The sequence below is a fragment of the Heptranchias perlo genome, chromosome 6 (genome assembly GCF_035084215.1).
Source record: "Heptranchias perlo isolate sHepPer1 chromosome 6, sHepPer1.hap1, whole genome shotgun sequence".
NCBI classification, from domain to species: domain Eukaryota; kingdom Metazoa; phylum Chordata; class Chondrichthyes; order Hexanchiformes; family Hexanchidae; genus Heptranchias; species Heptranchias perlo.
Window position 1 is genome coordinate 86,405,942 of NC_090330.1, and position 26,460 is coordinate 86,432,401.

Sequence of the window (26,460 nt, forward strand, 5' to 3'; positions counted from 1 at the left end):
CCAAACACACGGAACAGCCATGGGGACCAAATTCGCACCCCAATACGCCAACATTTTCATGCACAAGTTCGAGCAGGACTTCTTCACTGCACAAGACCTCCAACCAACACTGTACACCAGATACATCGACGACATTTTCTTTCTATGGACCCACGGCAAGGAATCACTAAAGAGACTACACGATAACATCAACAAGTTCCATCCCACCATCAAGCTCACCATGGACTACTCCTCAGAATCAGTTTCTTTCTTGGACACACGAATCTCCATCAAAGACGGGCACCTCAGCACCTCACTCTACCGCAAGCCCACGGACAACCTCACGATGCTCCACTTTTCCAGCTTCCACCCTAACCACGTCAAAGAGGCCATCCCCTATGGACAGGCCCTGCGAATACACAGGGTCTGCTCAGACGAGGAGGAACGCGATGGACACCTACAGACGCTGAAAGACGCCCTAGTAAGAACGGGATATGACGCTCGACTCATCGATCGACAGTTCCGACGGGCCACAGCAAAAAATCGCATAGACCTCCTCAGGAGACTAACACGGGACGCAACCAACAGAGTACCCTTTGTCGTCCAGTACTTCCCCGGAGCGGAGAAACTACGCCATGTTCTCCGCAGCCTTCAACATGTCATCAATGAGGACAAACACCTCGCTATGGCCATCCCCACACCTCCACTACTCGCCTTTAAACAGCCACCCAACCTCAAACAGACCATCGTTCGCAGCAAACTACCTAGCTTTCAAGAGAACAGCGTCCACGACGCCACACAACCCTGCCACGGTAACCTCTGCAAGACATGCCAGATCATCGACACAGATACCACCATCACACGAGAGGACACCACCCACCAGGTGCATGGTTCATACTCCTGTGACTCGGCCAACGTTGTCTACCTCATACGTTGCAGGAAAGGATGCCCCAGAGCATGGTACATTGGCGAGACCATGCAGACGCTGCGACAACGGATGAACGGACACCGCGCAACAATCGCCAAACAGGAGGGTTCCCTCCCAGTCGGGGAACACTTCAGCAGTCATGGACATTCATCCACCGACCTTCGGGTAAGCGTACTCCAAGGCGGCCTTCGAGACACACGACAACGCAAAATCGTCGAGCAGAAATTGATAGCCAAGTTCCGCACCCATGAGGACGGCCTCAACCGGGATCTTGGGTTCATGTCACGCTACACGTTACCCCACCAGCGAACAAATGTTATCTGTTTTTAATATAATGGGTCATTTGCTGGCTCTCTCTGCCTTCCGGATGTTTCTGCCTCTCTCTGTGTTTTTTTTTTCTCTGTTTTTTTTCCCTGTTTGTTTTTTTGTTGAATGTGTATTCGGGGGTTCTGCAGGTGACACCTCTCTGTCTGAACACGGTGATTGCCTTGGCAACGGGCAGTTGCAGGGGCAGTCTGTAAACACCATGTATTGTTCTATATGTATAAATGCGTAGGCTTCAAGGAGTTCTTGAAACATTTGCCTGAGGAAGGAGAAAATCTCCGAAAGCTTGTGAATTTAAAATAAAATTGCTGGACTATAACTTGGTGTTGTAAAATTGTTTACAATTGTCAACCCCAGTCCATCACCGGCATCTCCACATCTGTTTATAAAGCCAAAGATCCCATATGCTTTGTTAAAAGGCGTCTCAACTTGTCCTGCCACCGTCAAAGATTTGCGTACGTACAAACCCAGGTCTCTCTGTTCCTGCACCCACTTTAAAATTGTGCCATTTAGTTTATATTGCCTCTCCTCATTTTTCCTACCAAAATGTATCACTTCACACTTCTCTGCATTAAATTGCATCTGCTATGTGTCTACCCATTTCACCAGTCTGCCTGTGTCTTTCTGAAGTCTGTTACTGTCCACCTCACTGTTTACTAGATTTCCGAGTTTCGTGTCATCTGCAAACTTTGAAATTATGCCTCCTATACCCAAGACCAGGTCATTAATATATATCAAAAACAGCAGTGGTCCTAATACCGACCCCGGGGGGACACCACTGTATACTTCCCTCCTAGCTGAAAAACAACTGTTCGCCACTACTCTCTGCTTTCTGTCTCTTAGCCAATTTCATATCCATGCTGCCACTGCCCCTTTAATCCCATGGGCTTCAATTTTGCTAACAAGTCTATTATATGGTACTTCATCAAATGACATTTGAAGGTCCATATACACATCAACCGCACTACCCTCATCAACCCTCTCTACTACTTCATCAAAGAACTCAATCAAGTTAGTCAAACACAATTTGCCTTTAACAAATCCATGCTGGCTGTCATTGATTAACTCATATTTTTCCAAGTGACATTTAATTTTGTCTCAGATTATTGTCTCTAAAAGTTTCCTCACCACAGACGTTAGGCTGACTGGCCTGTAGTTGCCGGGTTTATCTGTCTCCCCTTTTTTGAACAGGGCCATAACATTTGCAATCCTCCAGCCCTCTGGCACCACTCCCATATCTAAGGAGGATTGGAAGATTGTGGCCAGAGCCTCTGTTATCTCTATCCTTACTTCCCTCATCAACCAAGGATGCATCCCATCTGGTGACTTTTTATTTTGAGTACTGCCAACCTTTTAAGCGCCTCCTCTTTATCTATTTTTATCCTATCCAATTTGCCTACTGCCTTCTTCTTTACTGTGACATTGGCAGCATCCACTTCCTTAGTGAAGGCAGATGCAAAGTACTCATTTAGTACCTCAGCCATGCCCTCTGCCTCCACAAGAAGATCTCCATTTTGGTCCCTAATTAGCCCCACCCTTCCTTTGACTATCCTTTTACTATTTATATGTTTATGAAAGACTTTTGGGTTCCCTTTTATTTTACCCGCGGATCTATTCTCATACGCTCTTTTTGCCCCTCTTATTTCCTTTTTCAGTTCTCCTCTGTACTTTCTGTATGCAGTTTTATTCTCTACCGTATTATGAGCCTGGCATTTATCATAAGCCTCCTTTTTCTGTTTCATTTTAATCTCTATATCTTTAGTCATCCAGGGAGCTCGAGCTTTAGATACCCTTGCTTTCCCCCTCGTGGGAATGTGTCAAGTTTGTACTGAAATTATTTTCCATCCAAAATACTTCTAATATAGTTCATTTCAGAAAGACATTTGTTTCTGTAAGACTGAGAATTCTAAAGCATGTTCTTGTTACAAATGATACTGTCATTGCCTCAGTGATGGTATTTCCAAAAAACAAGGACCCAGTAATGAGTATTTCAAAATCACCTTCAGTGTAACTTAAAAAAAGTAGGTGCAATAGAGTTCTTAAGCTCAAAGCCATGAGAGCTGCTCCTGAGAGTATCTTACTGCCCCATTGGTGAAGTCTGAGAGTATCTTACTGCCCCATTGGTGAAGTCTGAGAGCAGCTTACTGCCCCATTGGTGAAGTCTGAGAGCAGCTTACTGCCCCATTGGTGAAGTCTGAGAGCAGCTTACTGCCCCATTGGTGAAGTCTGAGAGTATCTTACTGCCCCATTGGTGAAGTCTGAGAGCAGCTTACTGCCCCATTGGTGAAGTCTGAGAGCAGCTTACTGCCCCATTGGTGAAGTCTGAGAGCAGCTTACTGCCCCATTGGTGAAGTCTGAGAGCAGCTTACTGCCCCATTGGTGAAGTCTGAGAGCAGCTTACTGCCCCATTGGTGAAGTCTGAGAGCAGCTTGCTGCCCCATTGGTGAAGTCTGAGAGCAGCTTACGACTCCCAGAGGTGGGATGAATAAAAATAGCTTGTGAAATTGAGGGGGAAAATGAAGTTACAAGAACAGCATTAATAACTTCTGGGAGTACAGAAAAAAAGTAAGTTAATGCCAGTACCTCTCAACAACAGATGTATGCCATTCCTGGCTAGTGGTCTAATTCCTGAAAGAACCATAGAGGTTATCAGCACAGAAGGACGGCATTTGACCCATCTTATCTGTGCTGATGATAGCCTAGAGAAATCCAAAACTTTATCAACTGCCCACTCTGTCCCCATAGTCCTGTATCTTCCTTTGCTTTAATTCGTTGTCATTCATGTAAAAATAAAATCAGTTAAAGTTTTCTCTTATTTCCTACAGAGAATCAGGTTAGGGTTAAACAACTGTTAAGTTACTTTTCTGCTGCAGTTGAGAATAAGTTGCACATAGAGGGACTGAAATTCCTTGACTATTAATTTTTGCAAAAAAGTAGACGCAGGTATAACATGTTGAAATACTGCTTTTTAGTCTACTTTTCCAATGTGATTCGCAAAGGCAACAATTTTGGTGATAACTGCATCAGCCCCAGAATGTTTAATTGTACAATTAAATGAACTCATGCACAATACAAAACAATTTGCAGAGTTTAAATGGGTAATTAAAATTAATGACCGGAAAATCGGGCGCACTGACCTCTGTGCCCGATTCTCTGATACGTGCTCCCATCAAGCTAGACTCCACAGCTGGAGAAGAATTGTAAACATTGTGGAGATATAGTCTGATACATAGGGTACTACATTTCAATCATTGCAAATACAAACAAAATATTCGTCTCAAAATCGGTAATAATTTCTCTCGATGATTATTTTATGCCCCATATTTCTGCAACATCTGGGATCAGAACCATCATTTGAGACAAGTGATTAGTTTCTTTTAGCTGTTACTAGACCATTGATGTTCCATATTATTTCTAGTCCCATTTTGCTCAGTCAACAGCTGAAGAGCTATTTTCCCATTTTACAGCATTTTAACCTTATAGTTTGCAGGAACATGAAGCCTTGCAATGTGCAATTAATTATGTAGAAAAGCTGGCATTCTCACATTTTTCACTAGAAGAAATGTTATCCAATGAAGGACATCAAAGCTAGGATCCCATACTATTACTCCATGGAATTCCTGCAAATGACGCAAGGGAGCCAGAAGAAACTGCCCAGACTAACTACAAAGGTTTAATAGGATAGTAAAAGGCTGCACTTTGTTTTCAGACAAATGTTAAGCTCTTTTAAGGTGTCAGCCATGACTCAGTGGCAGCACTCTTGCTTCCACAGAAACATAGAAAATAAGAGCAAGAGTAGGCCATTCGGCCCTTCGGGCCTGCTCCGCCATTCAAAAAGATCATGGTTGATCGTCTAACTCAGTACCCTGTTCCCGCTTTTTCCCCATATCCCTTGATCCCTTTAGCATTAAGAAATATATCTATCTCCTTCTTGAATACATCTAATGACTTGGCCTCCACTGCCTTCTGTGGTAGAGAATTCCACAGGTTCACCACCCTCTGAGTGAAGAAATTTATCCTCATCTCGGTTCTAAATGTCATACCCCGTATCCTGAGACTGTGACCCCTGGTTCTGAACTCCCCAGCCATCGGGAACATCCTCCCTGCATCTAGTCTGTCAAGTCAGAAGATCGTGGGTTCAAGTCCCACTTGAGCACAAAATCTAGGCCAACACCTCAGGGCAGTACTGAGGGGGTGCTGCACAGTGGGAAGTGTTGTTTTTTGGATGAGATGTCTGCCCTCTCAGATGGATGTAAAATATCCCTTGGCACTATTTTGAAGAAGAGCAGTGGCGTTCTCCCCGGTGAACTGGACAATATTATCACTCAATCAACATCGCTAAAAACAGATTATCTGGTCACTGTCTCATTGCTGGTTGTGGGACCTTGCTGTGTGCAAATTGGCTGTAGCGTTCTCTACATTGCAGCAGTGACTACACTTCAAAAAAGTACTTCATTGGCTGTAAAGCGCTTTGGGACATCCTGAGGTCGTGAAAGGTGCAAAATATAATGCAAGTTCTTTCTTTCTTGTACACAAAACCAGAGCTCATATTTTTGCCATGGTGTAAAGTATGAAGAAACTTTTGCTATAAATAAACCAGTTCATAACTGTAACTGGATCCAGAAATTCACCTGCAGCATTACTATGTGGATTCCTCCCAGCTGTAAAATGCAGAAAAATATACTGAATGCTGTTGTTAAGGGCTTTTGATGGCAGTTATAGCCTTGTTAACCTGAAATGCTGAGAACAGCATGCTTAATTCCACAAGAAGCAATGTAAAAGAACCTTCTTCTCAAAATATCCAGCAAAACCAGATGTTACTGTGAAAAAGGATACACAATTTGTGAAAATGTAAGTACAATACTGTTTTCAGAGTGCTGGATTAGGGTGATATGATCATCTACCCATATTAACCCAATTCCTGCTACCAGCCAGCCACCAAAAAAAAATGACAGTCCTCGGACTCAAGTTAGCGTAATGTACTTGCTACTGAAAAGTGCACCAATGTTAATATGGAGTGGATAGTCATAGACTGCAGGGAAACGCTGTGATCTTTATTATGTTTAAGACTGTTACAAATTATGGGGTCTTCTTTTAGACATTCCCTTGGGTGCCGCAGTACTGGTCACTCTCGTAAGCAGTCCGAACATTTTGCATTCAGGAGTAGGGTTGCCAATTCTGGTTGGACATATTTACAGGGCTGATGGCCGGCGCGGACACGATGGGCCGAAGGGCCTCTATCCGTGCTGTATAACTCTATGACTCTATGATTCCTGGAGGTTTCATCACATGACATCCACCCGCCCTGCCCAGTCCAACTACCTTTTCCTTATCTCCAATATTTTATAACTAATAAACAAAAGTGTTCAAAGAAAATGAAAAAAGCACACTAATTTTTAATGCCCCTATTTTCCTCCCAGGTTGCCCGCAGTGGTGTCCAGGAGATTAACCTTTAATTCCTGGAGACACCAGGACAATCCTGGAGGGTTGGCAACCCTAGCCTGGACTGCCCAATATCTAATTATACAAAGGTTTATCCCTGCGTGATATGAATTGGATGTCGTGTCTTTCACATATGCCCTTCTCCAAACTTTCTGATGGTGAACTGAAACACTTTAGTGAGACAAGGCCAGATGTGAATTATCAAGCTGCTTCATTTTCCATACAGCAAGTGAACGAATAGAGCAACAGATGAAATCAAATCTCACCTTGATTCAATTGATTACAGAGCCCTCCCAAGAACAAGAACAATAATAAAAATGTCACACTAACTCACTTCAGAGCTCACTAAACTTTTCCTGGTCAGCCAACTGATCCTGACTCACTTCGGGCTTGAGATGAGCAAGTTTCCTTTCATCAGGCCAGGCTTGCTTTCCAGACCGAGCTGGCTGACGGACTCTTCAAGTATCTATCTTTTCCAATATCTCAGTGTTCCCAGGCAGTGGGAGAGCTGACCTTCTGACTTCTTCCCCAGTGATTCACCAGTAGGCCGATCAATAAAACCAGCTACTTCTCCTCCCCCCTCAGAGTGTGGGTTTAAAGAAACCGTCTCCTGCTATCCTCAAAATGAATAGGGGCCATCCTGGCATAATGGGCCTGGGATGAAACAACTGATTCTCTTTGTTTCTGTTTGAAGTAGACTGTGAGCTGTGACATTCCACAAAGTGTCTCATTTAGCTTTAATACAAAATTGGTGGATGATGGAAGCCCAGCCGACATTGTGTATCTAGACTTTTAAAAAGCCTTTGAAAAGTGCTGCACAAAAGAATACTAAGCAAGGTTCAATTTTGTGGGACTGGCAGGCAAATTTTGGGTGGTATAAGGAGCTGGTTGTATTTGCGTAGACAGAAAGTAGTTATTAATGGTAGAGATTCTACGTGGGAGCCAGTCACTAGTGGTGTCCTGCAGGGGGGATCGGTGTTAGGGTCGTTGCTCTTCATCTCTATCAAAGGTCTGGATGAATGCATTGCAGGAAATATACTCAAGTTTGCGGATGACACAAAGATATATGCGGATGTACAGTACTTAGATGGAAAAAAATTATTGCAGGTGCATCTGGATGCAATAGGGGAATGGGCCCATGTCCACTAGATGTAATTTAATATAGACAAATGTAGTGTAATGTATTTGGCTAGGGACAACTCCACACATATATACCATGCAAGGTTGCATGCGCAAGGCTGCTGATTAGAAGAAGCAGCTAGGGATTATAGTGCATGCTTCATTGAAGGTTCATGACCAGTGCCTCGAGGCAATTGTGAAAGTGAATAGGGTGTTAGGATGTATTGCCAGGACAATTAAATATAAAACAAGAAACATTATCCTTTCTTTTTATAAAGTCTGGGTGAGGTCACATTTAGAATCCCGCGTCCAGTTTTGCTCCCCTCACATGATAGGGGATATAGTCTCTGGAAAAGTTTCGGGGGTGGTCCAGTAGATTGATACATAGATAAAGGCACCTTAATACCAGGACAACCTTAGCGAGCTGGGCTTTTTACTTTCGAAAAACACAGACTTTGAGGAGATATGATTGAGGTCTTTAAAATAATGGAAGGATTAGACTCGGTCCAAATAGATATGCTATTTAAGTAGATAGATTTGGGAGGACTGGGGACATAAATTTAAGTTGCAAATCATAGAACTAGGTTCGATTTCAGGAGGCATTTCTTTTTGCAGTGAGTTGTCGACCACTGGAATAGGTTGTTGGCACAGGCACTGAGCGTCCTTTCATTGAAGCATTCAAAAGGGAGCTGCATGAGTTCCTGAGAGTGGCAAACAGATCTACATACATGGGGTTGGTCATGATGTTCTTCTGGAGCTTACTTGATCACTTTAGGGATTGCAGAGGAATTTCTCAAGAGTTTTTTTTGCCTTTTTTGCCTCTCCTAAGAGATTGCGTGACTACTTGGAGGGGGGGGGGGGCGGGAGGGAGGGAGGGTATGGGGCGATGATGTGTGAAATTTACATGATGCCAGGACAAGACAGGCTCACTGGACCAGCTGTTTTTAACGCATCTTCCTTTCTCATATGTTCATATGGAATTCACATCTTCATTGCACAACACAGAAACACAACTTGGTCCAAGATCCTATCCATAAAGGAAAAAAAAGGATCAAAAACCCCAAATTGTGACAATGACGTAAATAAAATATGCCGACATTGAGATGAATGAAGTTGCCACTCATTAGTTAGCTGTAAGTTAATTCACTTCTTTGTGTGTCATCCATATTTTTCTGAAAATAACACTTGCAGCTTCATACCCCATCCCTTCAATATGAAGAATGATGCCTTCTCAACTGCATTCTTAATATATACGGAATGGAGTTATATGTGCTAAATTCAGAAAAATAGAAATGAAATGAATGAATGTTTTACACACTGAAATAAATTATGCCTGACAACTTATCTTCCACTTTATTTATTTCAGTATTGACATATTTTTTGTCTGTCATTTTTGTCTTGAAAATAATAAGAAATGTAATGTCACCTGTATTTTATGTCCATTCACTCCAATGATAATATTGGTAGATTTACCAGTTATATCCTTTGAGTTTGAGAGCTGGCAGCAGCAGTTAGCTGATGCTGGCAGCTGAGATTAGTGAGGATTACCAGGGGTTATTTAAAGGCCGGTGGCTGGTGCTGAAGGCTGCATTCATTAACATCAAGGACAACCTCCATGTCCTCAGCAGTAAACATGGATTTAATTTTTTAAATTCCTGCTAGCACTAATTTTCCCTTCAATATTTTCTGACTGCTCGGCTGGAGTAACAGCTTTTTCCATTTCTCTACTAGTTAAGTAGCTCATTCTGCTGTTTGAGAAGTGTCAAGGCAGAACAATGATAAGTGTGGCTGACTGACTGCTTTTAGTTGGATGTAATTATAAAGGTTTTGCGAACCATGAACCTGACAGCAGGAAACCTGACAAAAGAAAACCTCCACTGTTAGACCAAGGGCTCAATTTTAAAACTGAAGTCCGGGTGCGTTGGGGGCAAAGAAAATCTTCTGGAGTGGGCAGGAATCCCGACTCCGATAAACTGAAGAACACGCACGACCCAGAGTCATCTGGGTGCACACGCCGTTCCCGAACCCAGAAGTCCTGCTGGCAAAGGTATTTAAAATGCTAAATCACGTACTTAAAGTACATGAAATGTACATAAATCCAATTAACTATGAAGTCCAGTGATTTCAACGCTGCCTCAACGTGTTTCCCGTGCTTTGTAAGCACGCCACGGTGAAGGAGCCGTGTTTCAGCCAGCAGCCATTTGGACATTTAAATGCCTGTTTGACAGTTGGAGATAAAAGGTGAGTTATTGCAGCAGGGCACTCAGTTCTCTCAGACAAACTTTTGGCTGGGAGATCTTTCTGTTAAGACTGAAAATACTTGGCTTCCACTCAGAATTGTTCTGTTCACACATATTTACCAACTTTTCGGACCCCCTCAAAATGACACCAACAGGATGAGGGGCGCCATGGCTGCATTCACCACTGCATCCAAGGATGAGCAACATCACCATCCTCGCCAGGCACGGCATGCACTTCCGCCACTTGGAGCTCCACAACACAGTGCTGCGCCACAGGCAATTGCACAAGAGCACAGAGGGAAACAATGGAGGGAGCGATGTCTCAGGAGGCACTACCCTCGTCACAGAGTCTACAGACCGAGACTCAGCTTCCTGGACCTCTCTGAGGAGCAGTGCATACGGAGGCTGAGAGTGAGTCGTCAGGTGGTCGCAGACATCTGCAGCCTCCTTCATGCCGAGCTGCTCCCGGCAGGGCCTCGCGGGCATCTCATTACCCGTCGTTGTTAAAGTCACCACTGCCCTCAACTTCTTCACCTCCGGATCGTTCCAGCGTGCCACCGGTGACATCGCTGGGGTCTCTCAGTCGTCTGCACAAAAGTGCATAAGGCAGGTCACCGACGGCTTGTTTCACAGGGCCTTGCAATACGTCAACCTCCCCATGGATGACTTAGCCAGGCAGAGGGCAGTGGGATTCCACTATGTGGCTGGCTTCCCACGGGCACAGGGTGCAATCGATTGCACCCATATAGCAATCTGAGCACCTCCACGCGAGCCAGGACTGTACATCAACAAAAAGGGGTATCACTCCATCAATGCTCAGCTCGTTTGTGACCACCGCAAAAGGTTCCTTCACATGTGTGCCAGATCCATGGCAGCTGCCACAATTCCTTCATTCTCAGGGAATCCAACATCCCGAGCCTCTTCCACGCACCAAACACCCTTAAGGGCTGGTTCCTCAGGGACAAAGGATAGCACCTGCACACGTGGCTCATGACACCTCTGAGGAACCCCTGATGTGGAGATGCCGGTGATGGACTGGGGTGGACAAATATAAGGAATCTTACAACACCAGGTTATAGTCCAACAGTTTTATTTGAAAATCACAAGCTTTCGGAGGCTTTCTCCTTCGTCACCTGAGCGCTATGAGTGGCGTCCCCACTTCTATATCCCCTTTCACCATCATCCCTCTCCTGGGCCAGATCTACATCACTCCTACCACACTGCTGGAGAACAGTTTGGAGGACATGTGTGATGCCTTGGAAGGCCACTTCTAAAGTATCTGTCAGCCTAATTAAAGCGGCAGATTGTTGTTCACCCTGAGTCCGAATGGCCGTTATCAAGGCCTGAATGGACTCATTTGTGAGCCATGCTTGAAGCTCAACGGAGACTAGCCTTCTCTCCATCGCAGACATTCCCACAATTACCTGCGACACTATCTCAGGCATTTCCGCAGTTACATGCAACACTATCTCAGACAGTTGCTTATGTCCCTGTGACACTATCTCAGAGATTCCCTCCCGTACCTGTGCCACCATTCCACTCATGCAGGAATGGGACTCCTCTATCCTCTGCACTATTGTGGAGAATGTGCGCGGCACCTGTTCCTGTATCTCGCAAATGTGCTGCAGTCCCTCAATCATTATCCTTTTAAAGGATGGCATCCAGGGATCTGCGTCCAGCTGAGCAGACCCTAGAGCGGAGTGCACCCACCGACGCGGACTCTCCGCAGCTGCCCCTGCCACCAGTGTCTGCTCATGCTCACTTGTGTGTGGTGACTCACCAGGTGCCAACCCAACTAACTGACTACTAGGATCCAACGAGGTGTGAGTATCTGCGCTGGTGGATGGCTCGCTCAAATATAACGATGCGCCCTCAGAGGCCGGCAGCTCCTCTGAGGAATCGCCCTCTCCCGCCACTGTGGTCATTGAGGGCCTGTAAGAGAACAGAAGGCAATATTAAACATCAACATAAATGTGTCATGTTGCGATGAGCATAGTGAGGTGTTCAATATGCCAAGCATTGTTAACATCAATTCATGTTGTGTGTAATGAATGTTAAAGCTGTGTCACCAGACATTTGTGGGGTGCCAGTCTCAGCGTCCCCTATCGCGTGCATTTTGCATTCTCTTCTCCTAGAAGGAGAGAATGTACAGACGTGTGAGTGAGTGATGGTGAAGTGGCCAATCGATGAATGCATTGGTTTGGGTGAGGCTGATCGTGAAACAGGTGCATCAGAGGGTGAGTATGAGACAGAGACATCACATTGGATCAAGATTGGATTGAGTGGTAGTAGTGGGGTGACAAATGGGGAGGTGAGGAAGTGCTCAGGAAAGTTCAGGATGGGCCTTAAGTAGGTGTGAGGAGTGACGTGCAGAATGAGTTAGGGGCGTCGGGTGGGGGGGTGATGTGCATTACGGAATGAAGGAGAATCAGTAAGTGTACTCACTTTTGCAGACCAGTAAGGTAATTGAAACGCTTCCTGCATTGGACCCAGGTGCGGAATATGTTGGTGCTACTGGTGACCTCCTCTGCCACCTCGAGCCAGGCCTTCTTGGTGGCAGAGGCAGGGTACTTCCTCCTGTCAGCCAGGTAAAACAGTTCCCTCCTCCTCCTCACACCGGCCAGTAGCACCTGAAGTGAGGCATCATTAAATCTTCGAGCAGCCTTGCCCCTGTGCTGTTTCATTGTGTCTTTTTGGTCTTTGCTCCAGCAAAAGCCATTGTAGCGCCTTTTAAATGCAGGCGCTACAGCTGACAGCCTGTCATGCGGGTGCAGTCTGCCCGCTGCGCAGCTTTTGGATGGCAAACTCAGAAGCCACGTTAAGGGCCACTAATTGAGTCGCGATCGCGAGGGGAAAGGTATGTTTTTATTAACCGGGTTTGCTGTGCGCCCGATGAAACACCCCCTGCCAACCCGCGCCCTTTTAAAATCGAGCCATAAATGTCCATAAAAGAGAAAAATATAGGCCTATATCAATAAAACTATAAACTAGAAAATAATTGCAACAAGCATATTTCAAGGTTGAAGTCAATGGGAATCAGGGGGAAAACTCTCCAGTGGCTGGAGTCATACCTGGCACACAGGAAGATGGTAGTGGTTGTTGGAGGCCAATCATCTCAGCCCCAGGACATTGCTGCAGGAGTTCCTCAGGGCAGTGTCCTAGGCCCAACCATCTTCAGCTGCTTCATCAATGACCTTCCCTCCATCATAACGTCAGAAATGGGAATGTTCGCTGATGATTGCACAGTGTTCAGTTCCATTCGCAACACATCAGATAATGAAGCAGTCCGTGCCCACATGCAGCAAGATCTGGACAACATCCAGGCTTGGGCTGATAAGTGGCAAGTAACATTTGTGCCAGACAAGTGCCAGGCAATGACCATCTCCAACAAGAGTGCGTCTAACCACCTCCCCTTGACATTCAACAGCATTACCATCGCCGACTCCCCCACCATCAACATCCTGGGGGTCACCACTGACCAGAAACTTAACTGGACCAGCCATATAAATACTGTGGCTACAAGAGCAGGTCAGAGGCTGGGTATTCTGCAGCGAGTGACTCACCTCCTGACTCCCCAAAGCCTTTCCACCATCTACAAGACACAAGTCAGGAGTGTGATGGAATACTCTCCACTTGCCTGGATGAGTGCAGCTCCAACAACACTCAAGAAGCTCGACACCATCCAGGACAAAGCAGCCCACTTGATTGGCATCCCGTCCATCACCCTAAACATTCATTCCCTTCACCACTGGTGCACTGTGGCTGCAGTGTGTTCTATCCATAGGATGCACTGCAGCAACTCGCCAAGGCCTCTTCGACAGCACCTCCCAAATCCGCGACCTCTACCACCCAGAAGGACAAGGGCAGCAGGCACATGGGAACAACACCACCTGCACATTCCCCTCCAAGTCACACACCATCCCGACTTGGAAATACATTGCCGTTCCTTCATCGTCGCTGGGTCAAAATCCTGGAACTCCCTTCCTAACAGCACTGTGGGAGAACCTTCACCACACGGACTGCAGCGGTTCAAGAAAGCAGCTCACCACCACCTTCTCAAGGGCAATTAGGGATGGGCAATAAATGCTGGCCTTGCCAGCGACGCCCACATCCCATGAATGAATAAAAAAAATCACACTCTGCCTGACACATTCCTATTCACAGGACAACTCTAGACATTCATATTTCAGAATTATTCATTAATTTCTCCTCTCTATATGTACTGTTTTTCAACATAATATTCAGACATGAAGATTATTCGTAAGCATCTCAATATTTGTTGTTCACATAAGAGACTGAGTAACAATATTTGTGCATCTCTCCTATCAAATCACATAAATAACACATGTTCACTATGGCTTGACTGACTGCAGAGTAGGGAAAGTACATGGAGAAACAATTTCTATCTCTCTGAAGTCAATCTCCATGCAGGCTAAATTCCTAATCTCTTGACAACTGCTCACCCTATGTTCTGTGTGGGGGTAAAATATATTTTTTTCCAAAGAAGGGAATGAAAAAGACAAGTCACTATTGGCCATGTATATCTTCCTTAACTAATTAATTTGTCAAACAGGAAACAAAATTTGACCTCCAGAAATAAATTCACTGGGAATGTTATATGTCTAGTATATGCCTTCATTATTGTTTTTCACTCAGTTTGTACTGTGGTACATGGAGTGGTGTGATGTCGGTTGATACCTGCAGTGCACCATTCTTCAAAGGTGCCAATCACAGCCACACTGCTGTGGGGAGTCCAGGTGATTCCCCATAGAGGAAAGGTTAAACCAGACACAGTGTTGCCATTGGTCCATTCTTCTGCACCCTCTAGTGATGGAATCAACAGACTAGCAGAGACCTAGAAGCAGGTTGCTCAACTCTTGCAGTGGCTGTGTGGCCCAAGAGTTTTTCCTCTTCTATATGGCTCCATGTACCTGTTCCTCCTTTTCTATCCTATTATCTGCCTCCAGCATCACACCTCATTTTGTTTCCCTGTTCATTCCTATATATTTTCCCTTTTCCTGTCCATTTGCTAGAATCTGATTCCCATTGGTGGCTGAAACCCTGAAAAACTAACAGGTTTCAAACATGACTGACTCAGCATCCCCTGCTATTCTCTGTAGTTTCATAATACAGGATTTGCTGGGATGACCTTGTTCTCCCCATCCCCCCACCCCACCCCCGTCACAGTCAAATATTGCATTAGATCTATTTTATCATTAATAAAAATGCTTCAGTTGTTTGCAACTCACAAATTAAATCACCTTTCCCAGTTTATTTTACATATGAAAATAATGGGCAGGAAAAGATTATCTGGTCCATTAAGCCTTCACCACACAGTCGTGATGCCTGAAGCATTATAATTAGACACCTCCTACTGACCAGCAGCCATGTAATCTCCTGGGAGAGGCAAAAAACAGATTAAAAAACCCAAGGCCAATTAGAAAAGAAAGAAAAAAAAGGAAAGACTTGCATTTATATAGCATTTTTCATGGCCTCAGAACAGCCAATTAAGTATTTTTGAAGTGTACTCACTGTTGTAATGTGGGAAACACTGCAGCCAAATTGCATGCAGCAAGGTCCCACAAACTGCAACGACCAGATAATCTGTTTTTTTTAGTGATGTTGGTTGAGGGATGAAAATTGTTCAGGACACCGAAGAACTTCACTGCTCTTCTTCGAAATAGTGCCATGGGATCTTTTACATCCATCTGAGAGGGCAGACAGGGCCTCGGTTTAAGGTCTTATCCGAAAGACAGCACCTCTGACATTGCAGCACTCCCTCAGTACTGTACTCGAGTGTCAGGCTAGATTTTGAACCTACAATCTTCTAACTTGGAGGCAAGAGTGCTACCACTGAGCCATGGCTGACAGGTCTGGAAAATTCCTATCTAACCATCCCTAGGCAATCGAAAACTAGTCCAGGAGACCACGATGACCATGCTTATATTGCCTAGTATTTCTTATGAGATGTGATCTCTGCTCCAGCAGTATAACATTCATTCACATCATTTAAAAAACAGAAGGGCAAAGGCTTCACTCTCAGCAACAGAGGTGTGAGTTCTAGGTAACCCAAGATAACAAAGTGAAACTGGAGATAAATTACAAAAAAACTCCAAATTCACGGCAAGAATATTAAGAATATTAAGGAATTTACTCCAGTGATAACTGGACTTTCATACAGTAAATGCACATAATACAATCACTTGTACTCCAGTGCACTCTTTCTATTGTGTCCATAGACACAAACACATATGGTGCCTACATTTAGCCTTTGGAACCGCCTGTTCAACACTGGAGGTATAGTAACATTGATTTTTTTTTTAAAAAACAGTGAATCCCAATACCTAAAAGTAGCACCAGGTACAATGAGTTTTGGGGCATCTCTGAGTCTGTCAATACCTATTTACAATTCACTCTGCAGATGGCACCTCTGTACGATGTCTCACTAAGGTTTATAACCTGAGATACAAAAACAGAGTCAGGTACATCCAGAAAAACAGAATATTTATAGGATAATCAAATGATCCTGGAGTTTAACTCACAATAATCTGGGCAAGGAGAGCACATTAATAGTTTTATGACAAAGGTGGATTCCAGATAATTGAGTGTAGTTTATAAAGCAATTCTAATTCTTATTAAAAATAACACTGATTTTCCAACTGTTCTAAACATCAATCCTATCCAGCATACAGTTGTGAGCTGTCATGTTGTGCCACTGCTACAAACATGCCCATTCAGTTTCAATAAAATCTGAAAAAGCCATTTGTAATGGTACCTTTCTCATTTACAGATTTTGTAATCTTTTCAAATCAACATTCCTTTTTATTATGTACTATTAAACTAAATGCCTCAATTGTTATTGCCCTTAGATATAACCACCAATTTAAAATGTACCGTGGGTTTGGTGTTGCCATTGTAGTATGAGGATATATTGTTTTATAAGGGAATACACTTTCAAAAGGGAACTGGATATATACTTGAAAAGGAAAAATTTGGAGGGCTATGGGAAAAGAGCAGAGAAGTGGGGCTAATTGGATAGCTCTTTCAAAGAGCCGGCACAGGCAAGACAGGCCGAATGGTCTCCTTCTGTGCTCTATGGTTCTATAAGGACAGGCCATATGCGCCGATTTTCCAAGTTTGCATTTTCAGTGGGAACTCACCTGCCAGCCACACATATCAGAAATCTGTGGGCAGTGTATCAAACGATTTCCCAACATGCATGGCTAATAGGTGAGGTTCCAGGCCGGCAACACGAATCACAAACTCATCCCTAAACCGCTTTATTCTGCTGCTAAAGTGTAGCTGTGTGTAATTTAGCATGTTCCTTTGAGGCCACAAGCTGTGCAGAACACCAAGGAACCCAACTGCACAGCACTAGACAATTAAATAAATGTCTGTGCTTCCTGTATTATTAAATTAATCATGTCAGAACCACTTTCCCTTGCAAAATAATAAAATTAATAATAATTGTTAAAATAAAAAAAATGGCTACCACCGGAATTCCACACTGATGGTCTCCATCCCAATATCAGTGGTGGGCCTGCAGCATCCACACAAGGCCAGAGTTGCAAGGCCCGAATCATTTAAAACTTTTTCGTGAGCTGCGGGCACCAAATGGGCACTGCTCTGCAGCACGTTGCTCGGTAAGGCCTGTTGAGAGAGGGTGGGTGGGGTGAATAGATTCTGGGAGGTGGGGGGGGGGGGGGGGAAGATCAGGCCAGCACCTCCTGGCCCCACAAAAATCTTAGAAAAAAAGAAAAACCTTCCTTTTTGGAACGGCCTCCAGCGATTAGGCCTCCAGGGTTAGGCCTCTCAATGCCTACTTCATCCATTTTTCTATGAAAATCGCAACGGACGTAGGACCACGAATTGCAAATTTAAACACCCTCTTGCCTGTTTTGGGCAGAACTACTAGGCATCCATAAGAACATAGGAACAGGAGTAGGCCATTTAGCCCCTCGAGCCTGTTCCGCCATTCAATGAGATCATGGCTGATCTGTGACCTAACTCCATATACCCACCTTAGCCCATATCCCTTAATACCTTTGGTTAACAAAAATCTATTAATCTCAGATTTAAAATTAACAATTAAGCTAGCATCAACTGCAGTTTGTTGAAGAGAGTTCCAGACTTCTACCATTCTCTGCATGTAGAAGTGTTTCCTAACATCACTCCTCAAAGTCCTGGATCTAATTTTTAGGCTATGTCCCCTAGTCCTAGACTCCCCAACCAGTGGAAAGAGTTTCTCTTCATCTACCCTATCAGTTCTCCTTAATATCTTGAAAACTTCAATCAAATCACCCCTTGATCTCCTAAATTGCAGGGAATACAACCCTAGTTTGTGTAATCTCTCCTCATGATTTATCCCTTGGAGTCCATGTAACATTCCAGTAAATCTACGCTGCACTCCCTCCAAGGCCAAAATATCCTTCCTAAGGAACAGTGCCCAGAACTGAACACAATACTCCAGGTGTGGTCTAACCAGGGCTTTGTACAGCTGTGGCATAACTTCAATCCCCTTGCATTCTAGTCCTCTAGATATAAAGGCCAGCATTGCATTAGCCTTTATGATTATTTTCTTTACCTGTCCATGACATTTTTAATGATCTATGTACATGCACCCCTAAGTCTCTTTGGACCTCCACTGTTTTGAGCTTTAGAAGGTACTGTTATCCATCCTTTTTAGGTCCAAAGTGGATGACCTCACACTTGCCTATATTGAAATCCATTTGCCACAGTTTTGCCCATTAACTTAATTCATTAATATTGCTCTGTAATTTTATGCTTCCATCTACGCTGCTTATAATGCTGCCTATCTTTGTGTCATCGGCAAACTTGGATACGTGGCTCTCTATCACGTCATCCAAGTCGTTAATAAATAGTGAATAGTTGAGGCCCCAACACAGATCCCTGTGGGACACCACTAGTCACATCCTGCCAATTTGAGTACCTGCCTATTATCTCTACTCTCTGCCTTCTGCTGCTCAGCCAATTTCCTAACCAGGTCAATAATTTGCCCTCAATTCCATGAGCTTCAACTTTAGCTAACAGTCTCTTATGAGGGACTTCATCGACTGCCTTCTGGAAGTCCATATAAACAACATCCATAGATCGTCCAACATCCGTCCACTACTTTAATCACCTCTTCAAACAATTCAATCATGTTCGTCAGACATGACCTACCTTGACATATCCATGCTGGCTCTCTCTGATCAGCTGAAAATTTTCAAGGTGTTCAGTCACTCTATCCTTAATTATAGACTCGAGTAATTTCCTGACAACAGATGTTAGGCTAGCTGGTCTATAGTTCCCTGGTTTCCCTCACTCACATTTCTTAAATAGCGGAGTGACATGTGCAATTTTCCAATCTAAATGAAAGGTTCCTGAATTAAGAGAACTTTGGAAGATTATAGTTAGGGCATCTGCAATGTTCTCACCTACTTCCTTTATAGTTCTGGGATGGAAACCATCTGGTCCTGGGGATTTGTCACTTTTTAGTGCCATTATTTTCTTCATTACTGTTAATTTGCTTATGTTAATTATGGTGAGTCGCCTTCCCTAATTCAAATTTAGTATCCTTGGGGTGTCTGGCATGCTATCCTCTGCCTCTGCTGTAAATACTGACGCAAAGTAATTATTTAACATAGCTGCCATTTCCTTATTTTCATTTACAATATCACATTATCAGTTTTTAAGGGGCCTACCCTCTTTTTCCTAATATAATTGTAAAAAATGTTTGTGTTGATTTTGATATCCTTTGCAAATTTATTTTGCAAGGCCCAATTAAAGGGCTGCCTGAAAATTGAATCAGGCTGCAAATGGGTGTACAAGATCTCCACCAGATTTTCCTCTGCTGGATGGCCATTTTTCAGGCATGAAATGGAGCAGGCAGTTGAAACCCTAACCCACCCCTACCCAGTGTTTCCATTTCACATCAGGGACATGGATTTCTGTATTGATTTAACTGGAAACCTATTTGTGCAGCAAAGAGCTGCGCTGAAGTACGTGGACCTTGTTTATTTAGTTGGTGGGGGGTGGGGCAGAAACAGCGCCAGCATGATTTATTTATTCTCGGTCAGAGCTGCTTGCACAATGTATTTATTTATTTTAGGCTGGGACGAACAATGCAAAAATGTAACTTTTCTCTTTGGAGGGTGGAAGCAGCTAGGGTTGAGGAGAGCATGAGAAGGTAGTGAGGCCATAGGCCAAAGAAAGAGAAGAGTCAGTAGTGGCTGGATCGCAGGCTTGATAGGTAGCTCGGGGTCAGGGAGAGGGCAGGAAGGCAATACAAGCCTTGGCAGCCAAAATAAGTTCAAAAGCAATAGGCAGTGGGGGTGGATCTTGGGTAAGGGAGAGAGGGCAAAAAGCAGGGGGAAGAAAACAATTATATATGTAACAAATATTTACAAATTTAAAAATATATAACTTGCAACTTTAGGGCAAGGCCAGGAACAACAGTTCTTCACACAGTAGATAGAATGGAATAGCAGCTGTAATGGAATAAAGCTACAGAGTGCTGGTGTGACATAACCGTCAAGTATGACATTCAAGCCAAAATTTAATATTGAAAGTCCCATTACAGTGCCACTCACTGGTGTTATGGGGAGATGTAACAGTCCATGGGTGCATATTAACATGGGATTTCCAGAAAGAAATACTTACACAGAACGTTTCAATGGAACACGTAATACACATACTGATACTAGCAGATCTCCTGAGTTGCTGCTTACAGTAAATCAAATGGTACATTGCTTTACAATGACAGGAGTATTAAACTATGTAACACACAATGAATTATTCTACCGTTGTTGCTGTGTTTAAGTTGACCTGCCCCGTTTAGGCCAAAAGGTTTAATTACTATAAGTAAATAGAGACTCCAGTCACTTAGCGTTTAATTATTTGGTCAGTAAATTTTGTAGAAAGAAATGTGCTAGTCAGTTTCAACCTGAGAAGCAGCTAGCATTTTAAGACTGTTCTGCATCTGTAACAAAGAGCAAAGTCTGCAGTGTGAAATCTGCACAGGCAGCTAAAGCTTTTTAATATATTACTAGTGGATCTCATGTGATCATCGTGAGGATGCTTTACTTTAACGTGAACAGTGACCGGGGGTCAGGGGATTGGGACTCTGGGGAGAGTCGGAAGATCAGGACTCGGAGGTGAGTCGGAAGATCGGGACTCGGGAGGAATCGGGAGATCGGTGAGTCAGTGCCTTGCATCAAAGAAAGGCGATGAAGATACCATAACAGGATAGAGAAGGCAGACCTGTTTACCAGCAGCTGGAGATCGGGACTCGGGGCAGCAGGAGAGGGCAATGGGTGACTGGGGAGCGAGGGAGAGGGTGACGGGGATGGGGATCAGAGATGGGGGTTCGGGGGAGAGGGAGAGTAGGGAATAGTTGTCATGAAACTGGGGCTCAGGCAGAGGGAGAGAGGGAAACTGTGGACTGGGGGTTGGGGCTTGGTCAGGGGAGAGGGGGACTGCGGGTTGGGTGGGGGTGAGGGGGGTTGGGGGGATTGGGAGTTTGGTGGGGTTGAAGGGGACTGGGGATTGGGGGACAGGGGGTTAGGTAGGGGGTGGGGGGGAAGAGAGGACTGGAGAACAGGAAGGAATGAGGTGGGGTGGGGTGGGTGTGGGGCCCAGCATTTCCTGCAGAGCCGGGAGCAGAAGCAGCAACATGGTGAGTGGGAGCGGAGCCAAGAGAGCAGCAGCCATAAAAGGGATGAGTGGAACCTAGGAACTTTACTCTGGGTAAATAGTGAAACATTGTTCCGACCGGTGGGCAAATGGGGAACAAGGGGACAGAGACTAAGGATTCTCACTGCAGTGGGGAGCTGCACGCTCTAATTTTACATCAGAAGCTCCAATACATGGGGGAGTGAGATGCAGGAGGGCTCTGTACGGGCAGGTGAAGCTGAGAGGAGCACTCCTGCTCCTCCACACTCCACCTACTCCTCCAGGCTCCACAGAAGGGGAAGTAAAAAAGAACTTACCCTACCATGTCTTCAGCTGCCTCTGGCGGTCCCTTTAAGGACCGCTATTTAGGCTACTGTAGAACTTGAAAAAACAACCTTGCACGGAGCTTGCTCCACCTAGTTTTTCATACATTTTACAGAAGGGTCCTGAAACAAGAGCAAGATCCTTCTTTGCATATTTAAATTAATCCAATGCTGATTTCAGGCAGTCTAAAAACATTGAGGACCAATATGTTTTTGTACAAATGGGATTTAATATGTCGTTGCGCAGATTAGGTGCAGGACCTCGCGCCCAGAAATTGGGATACATTGTGCCCATTGCCCAAAAAATGGGAAAACGCATGATACCTCAATGTGTCCAAATAACTTCTGCTGAATGTAGCTCATGCCAAGTGCCAGGATGCCAGATCAGGCCCACCATGTAAATTGAGTTTGACATGCCCTGGTCTAGTTGTGGTTAAGTAAACAGAGATTCGGGTCAAGCAGAGTTTAATTGTTTGGTATGGGAAGCTTGGTGGCCAGTTTCAGACTGGAAGTTGGAAGTGCAGCTCAGAACTACTGAGCATCTTAAGACTGTTTTGCATCTTTTAATAAAGTATGACCTTTGGAGTCCACTGACTACTTGCTTTGATATAACTTTTAAAATATTAACAGATAAGTAATGGAAGGGGAGTCATCAATAGTGCCATCAAGCAACACCTACTCACCGACAACCTGCCAGAACCCCTCAACCTCAGATCTCATCACAGCCTTGATCCAAGCATGGACACAAGAGCTGATTACCAGAGGAGAGGTGAAAGTAACTGTCCTTGACATCAAGGCAGCATTGAACCAAATAAAGCAACAAAGGGCTCTGTCAAGCCTGAGATCAAGGGGAAACCCTCCAATGGCTGGAGCCATATCTGACACTAATGAAGATGGCCCATGGCTGTTGGAGGTTAATCATCGCAGCCCCAGCATATTGCTGCAGGAGTTTCTCAGGGCAGTGTCCTCAGTCCAATCATTTTAACTGCTTACTCTCAATCTTCTCTCCTTCATAAGGTCAGGCGTGGGGCTGTTCGCTAACAATTCTACAGCGTCCAGTTCTATTCACAACTAAAGCAGGACCTGGACAACAGTCAGACTTGAGGTGACAAGTGGCAGGTAACATTCGCATCACATAAGTACAATAAATGTGGCTTTGCCAGCGTTGCCCACATTCCAAGAACAAACATGCAAAAATGCTTAAAATGTGGTGTTGCTCACAATGAGTCAGGGGTTTTATTGTAACAGGGGTGTTATGCCAAGTAGTATTATGAAAGACACTGATTTACCTGCATTGGGGAGGAGAGCAGAGGGAGAAGAAAAGGAGGAGATGGGAGCGGGAAGAGAAAAGGTGGATGAGAGGAGCGGGCAGAGAAAAGGTGGAGGGGGGAGAGAGGAGGAGTGGAAAGGTGGCAAAAAGGAGGAGAAAAGTAGGAAGGGAAGGGAAGAGAACAGTGGAGGGGAGGGGACAGGAGGAGAGTTAGAGAGGGGGTGGGGAAGGAGCACAGGGGAAGAGGAACAGCAAGATGGTGGAAAAAGACTGGGTGGGGTCATAGTAACAGCTTCAGGCAGGAAAAGACCATTGATCCATCAAGCCCACCGATCCACAGTATTCCCTTGGTGAATTTCTAATAATCCTGAAGAAGTTGGGTTCCAAAATATCACCTGAGTAGGAGAAGCACCCAGTTTACACTTGACTGCCTATTTGTTCCCAATTGAAGGGAATAAGGAGAAATGTCCCTCCCTTCACCTGGTCCCATTAAAAATGATGAGTGGCCTCTGGATTCTAATGGTACTGCACCATTAGGTGGCACTGTGAATACAACTTTACATGACAAATTAAAAACAATGGAACAGGAACTAAAATTACATGACAGGCCCAAACGGAACCCTGAATTATCTTTTTATATTGGTCTCTTAACAAAAATATCAATTGTGGCTTTCCTGGAACCTTTAAATTGAGCATAAATGACTGCATTCAGTATTTGGGATCTGAATGTGGTACACCCTTTCTTGTTAAAGAAATTGGAAAGTATCTAAAATAAGTACAATTTATGTAGGTTGCAGCAAGTCCCAATTCCAGTGTCAGCTGATTGAGGGTGCGCTTGTTCTGAAGACACAATCCAATTTCCAACTGAACATGCAGTAGTGGGTCTCCCTGCGATCGCTTTCCTTCTGTTGAAGTGAAAGGGCGATGTGAGCGACATGTACAATCGAACAAAGTACATGGTTGCCAGATGTCTGTTGTTAGCGTGAGTACTGTGGAGTTGCTGGCTGAACTTTTTTTTACCTCAATGGTGGTGGAAGGTGACACTCTGCAATTTTTGCTCATCTGTTTAACTCCTGAACGTAGCTCCCTTTAGAAGATTCTTACATTTAATTTGCATAATTTGTACTTATTTTAGATACTTTCCAATTTCTTGATAACTCTCAATTTTGTTTGATAATGCTCCTGTGAAGCGCCTTGGGATGCTTTGCTACGTTAAAGGTGCTATATAAATGCAACTTGTTGTCGTAGTAGTAGTAGTATCAAAGGGATAGCCACAAACAGTTGCAGCAACAGCCTGGAATAGGCTTAGATGTTACCAGTAAAGATGGTTCGATCCAGGACTTACAGCAGAAATATCAAATGGTTGACGCTTCTACATGTTTATCAGTTTTTTTAAAAAATAGAATTAATTTTCTATCCATTTATATCTTCCAGGACATGGACCCTGGAGTGGTGGCAGATGATCAGAAGCATCTTAAAGGACTCTGCTATACTGGTCAAAGCCAGCCAATTGATGATTTAGATTTAAAACTTGCCGATTTCCCCAAACCTCCCGTTGGATGGACTTTGTAATCTATGTAGACACAGACAAAGCTGACTCAGATCAGACGCTGGAAATCAAATGTTATCTAATGCTGTATTTCGAATCCAGGTCCTCACAATTTGTGACATGCCTCATAAACAAGCTGGCCAGCACGAACATATCTGTGAAATTGTTCATACAATGTCTTAAAATATTACTGCCCAAATATTATGAAAACTATATAAGTTGTAATTTAACCCATACAATAACACATTGTTTAACTATGCACAATAAAGGGTAAAACTCTTCTGAATTCCTTCAGGGATGGATGATTGAAAATACCAACCTGGAACAATGGCACATTGCCAAAGAGAGCCTTCCATAGGGAAGCAGTTTAAATATATGAGTTTTGTCTTCAAATCCCCACAGCCTCTCATCCTTCAGACATGCTACCCTTTGAAAAATCGCTATCTATAGGTTAATATCTGCAAAGACAGCCATCTTTGCATAACCCTATTTCAAAGTTAAGAGGAAGCAATCCATTTACCATGTGGAAAATGTCTGCACATTTACAGCTTCAATGTGTGCGCTCCCCAACGAGCTCCCCACTGCTGTAAGATAATCCCTGAATTCCATTCCAGCTTCAATTATTCAGTGTAAAGTAGGTGCATTAAAAATGTATAAGGATAGCTGTGTTATTGTGAACAATACAAATCATGGATTTTGAAAAGAACACAACACAAAAAGCACTGCAATTACCCCATGATATATGTTATTCTTTATAAAACATACTTTTAAATCTTACTTGGGAATTTTATTCTGCTTTTAGCCAGATTATGCATTTGCAGCAACTGTCAGTGCAGACATCATCACTACCTTGATGAGTCCTAATGCTCATGAAACTGACATATCGAGTTATAATCTGCAGAATTCTGCATTGGGTATAACGTTAATACACGTCGCTTTGTTAAAGGGACATTCCTCAGGAAAAAGTGTTTGTAAACAAATTGGGGACAAAGTTTACCAGCACAATTACATAAACTGCATGAAAAAGCATTACCTTCTGCATGAATGGCATCAACTTAATGAAAATGACCAACCATCTGTCCTCTTGGCAGTGTGTGGCCCAGAAAAAGCTGAAAACTAAGGAAGGATGGAAGAAAAGTGTTGAATATATCCCTAAAACTCTATAGATTGTATTTCTTTCTGAAGTAAGATGATAGAATAAAGTTAACTAGATGTGTTTTTGTGACTGATTGAAACATAATGAAACTTCTTTGATCCCCATCAGCAAACATGAGCACAGTTGGACTGAGAGTGGAAGTCCATTGAGCTCGTGAAAGCCACTTGAGAGGAAAACAACCTCTTAGTTGATTTTTCCCCAAAGGACGGCAATTTTTTCCAGGAATATCAACAATTCCCATCTAACTTGGGAAGAAGAAACTCATTAGACTTGTGATCGAAAGGTTTTTCCTCAATTGACTCACAATTTCTCTCAGTATATTTTCGATAAACAATTTTCAGACTGAATTTGGATTTTGACAATTGCAATTCTGCCAAGTTCAGAATTGAACACAGAAAGGAATCCAATCCTCTTCCCTATTAAGTGAAAACTATCACCCCTATCCTATCTTCACCTC

At 43.9% G+C, this 26,460-nt stretch overlaps 1 protein-coding gene and 1 long non-coding RNA gene across 2 annotated transcripts in view; one reads left to right on the forward strand and one right to left on the reverse strand.

Annotated features, from left to right (window-relative positions):
• gpc6a (glypican 6a) overlaps positions 1-26,460 on the reverse strand; it is a 1,048,968-nt gene that overhangs the window by 810,873 nt on the left and 211,635 nt on the right. The window lies entirely within an intron of this gene.
• LOC137322568 (uncharacterized) lies at positions 21,123-26,063 on the forward strand. Its single transcript, XR_010963179.1, has 3 exons — positions 21,123-21,229; positions 23,046-23,147; positions 24,733-26,063. It is a non-coding gene; the product is annotated as an uncharacterized lncRNA (long non-coding RNA).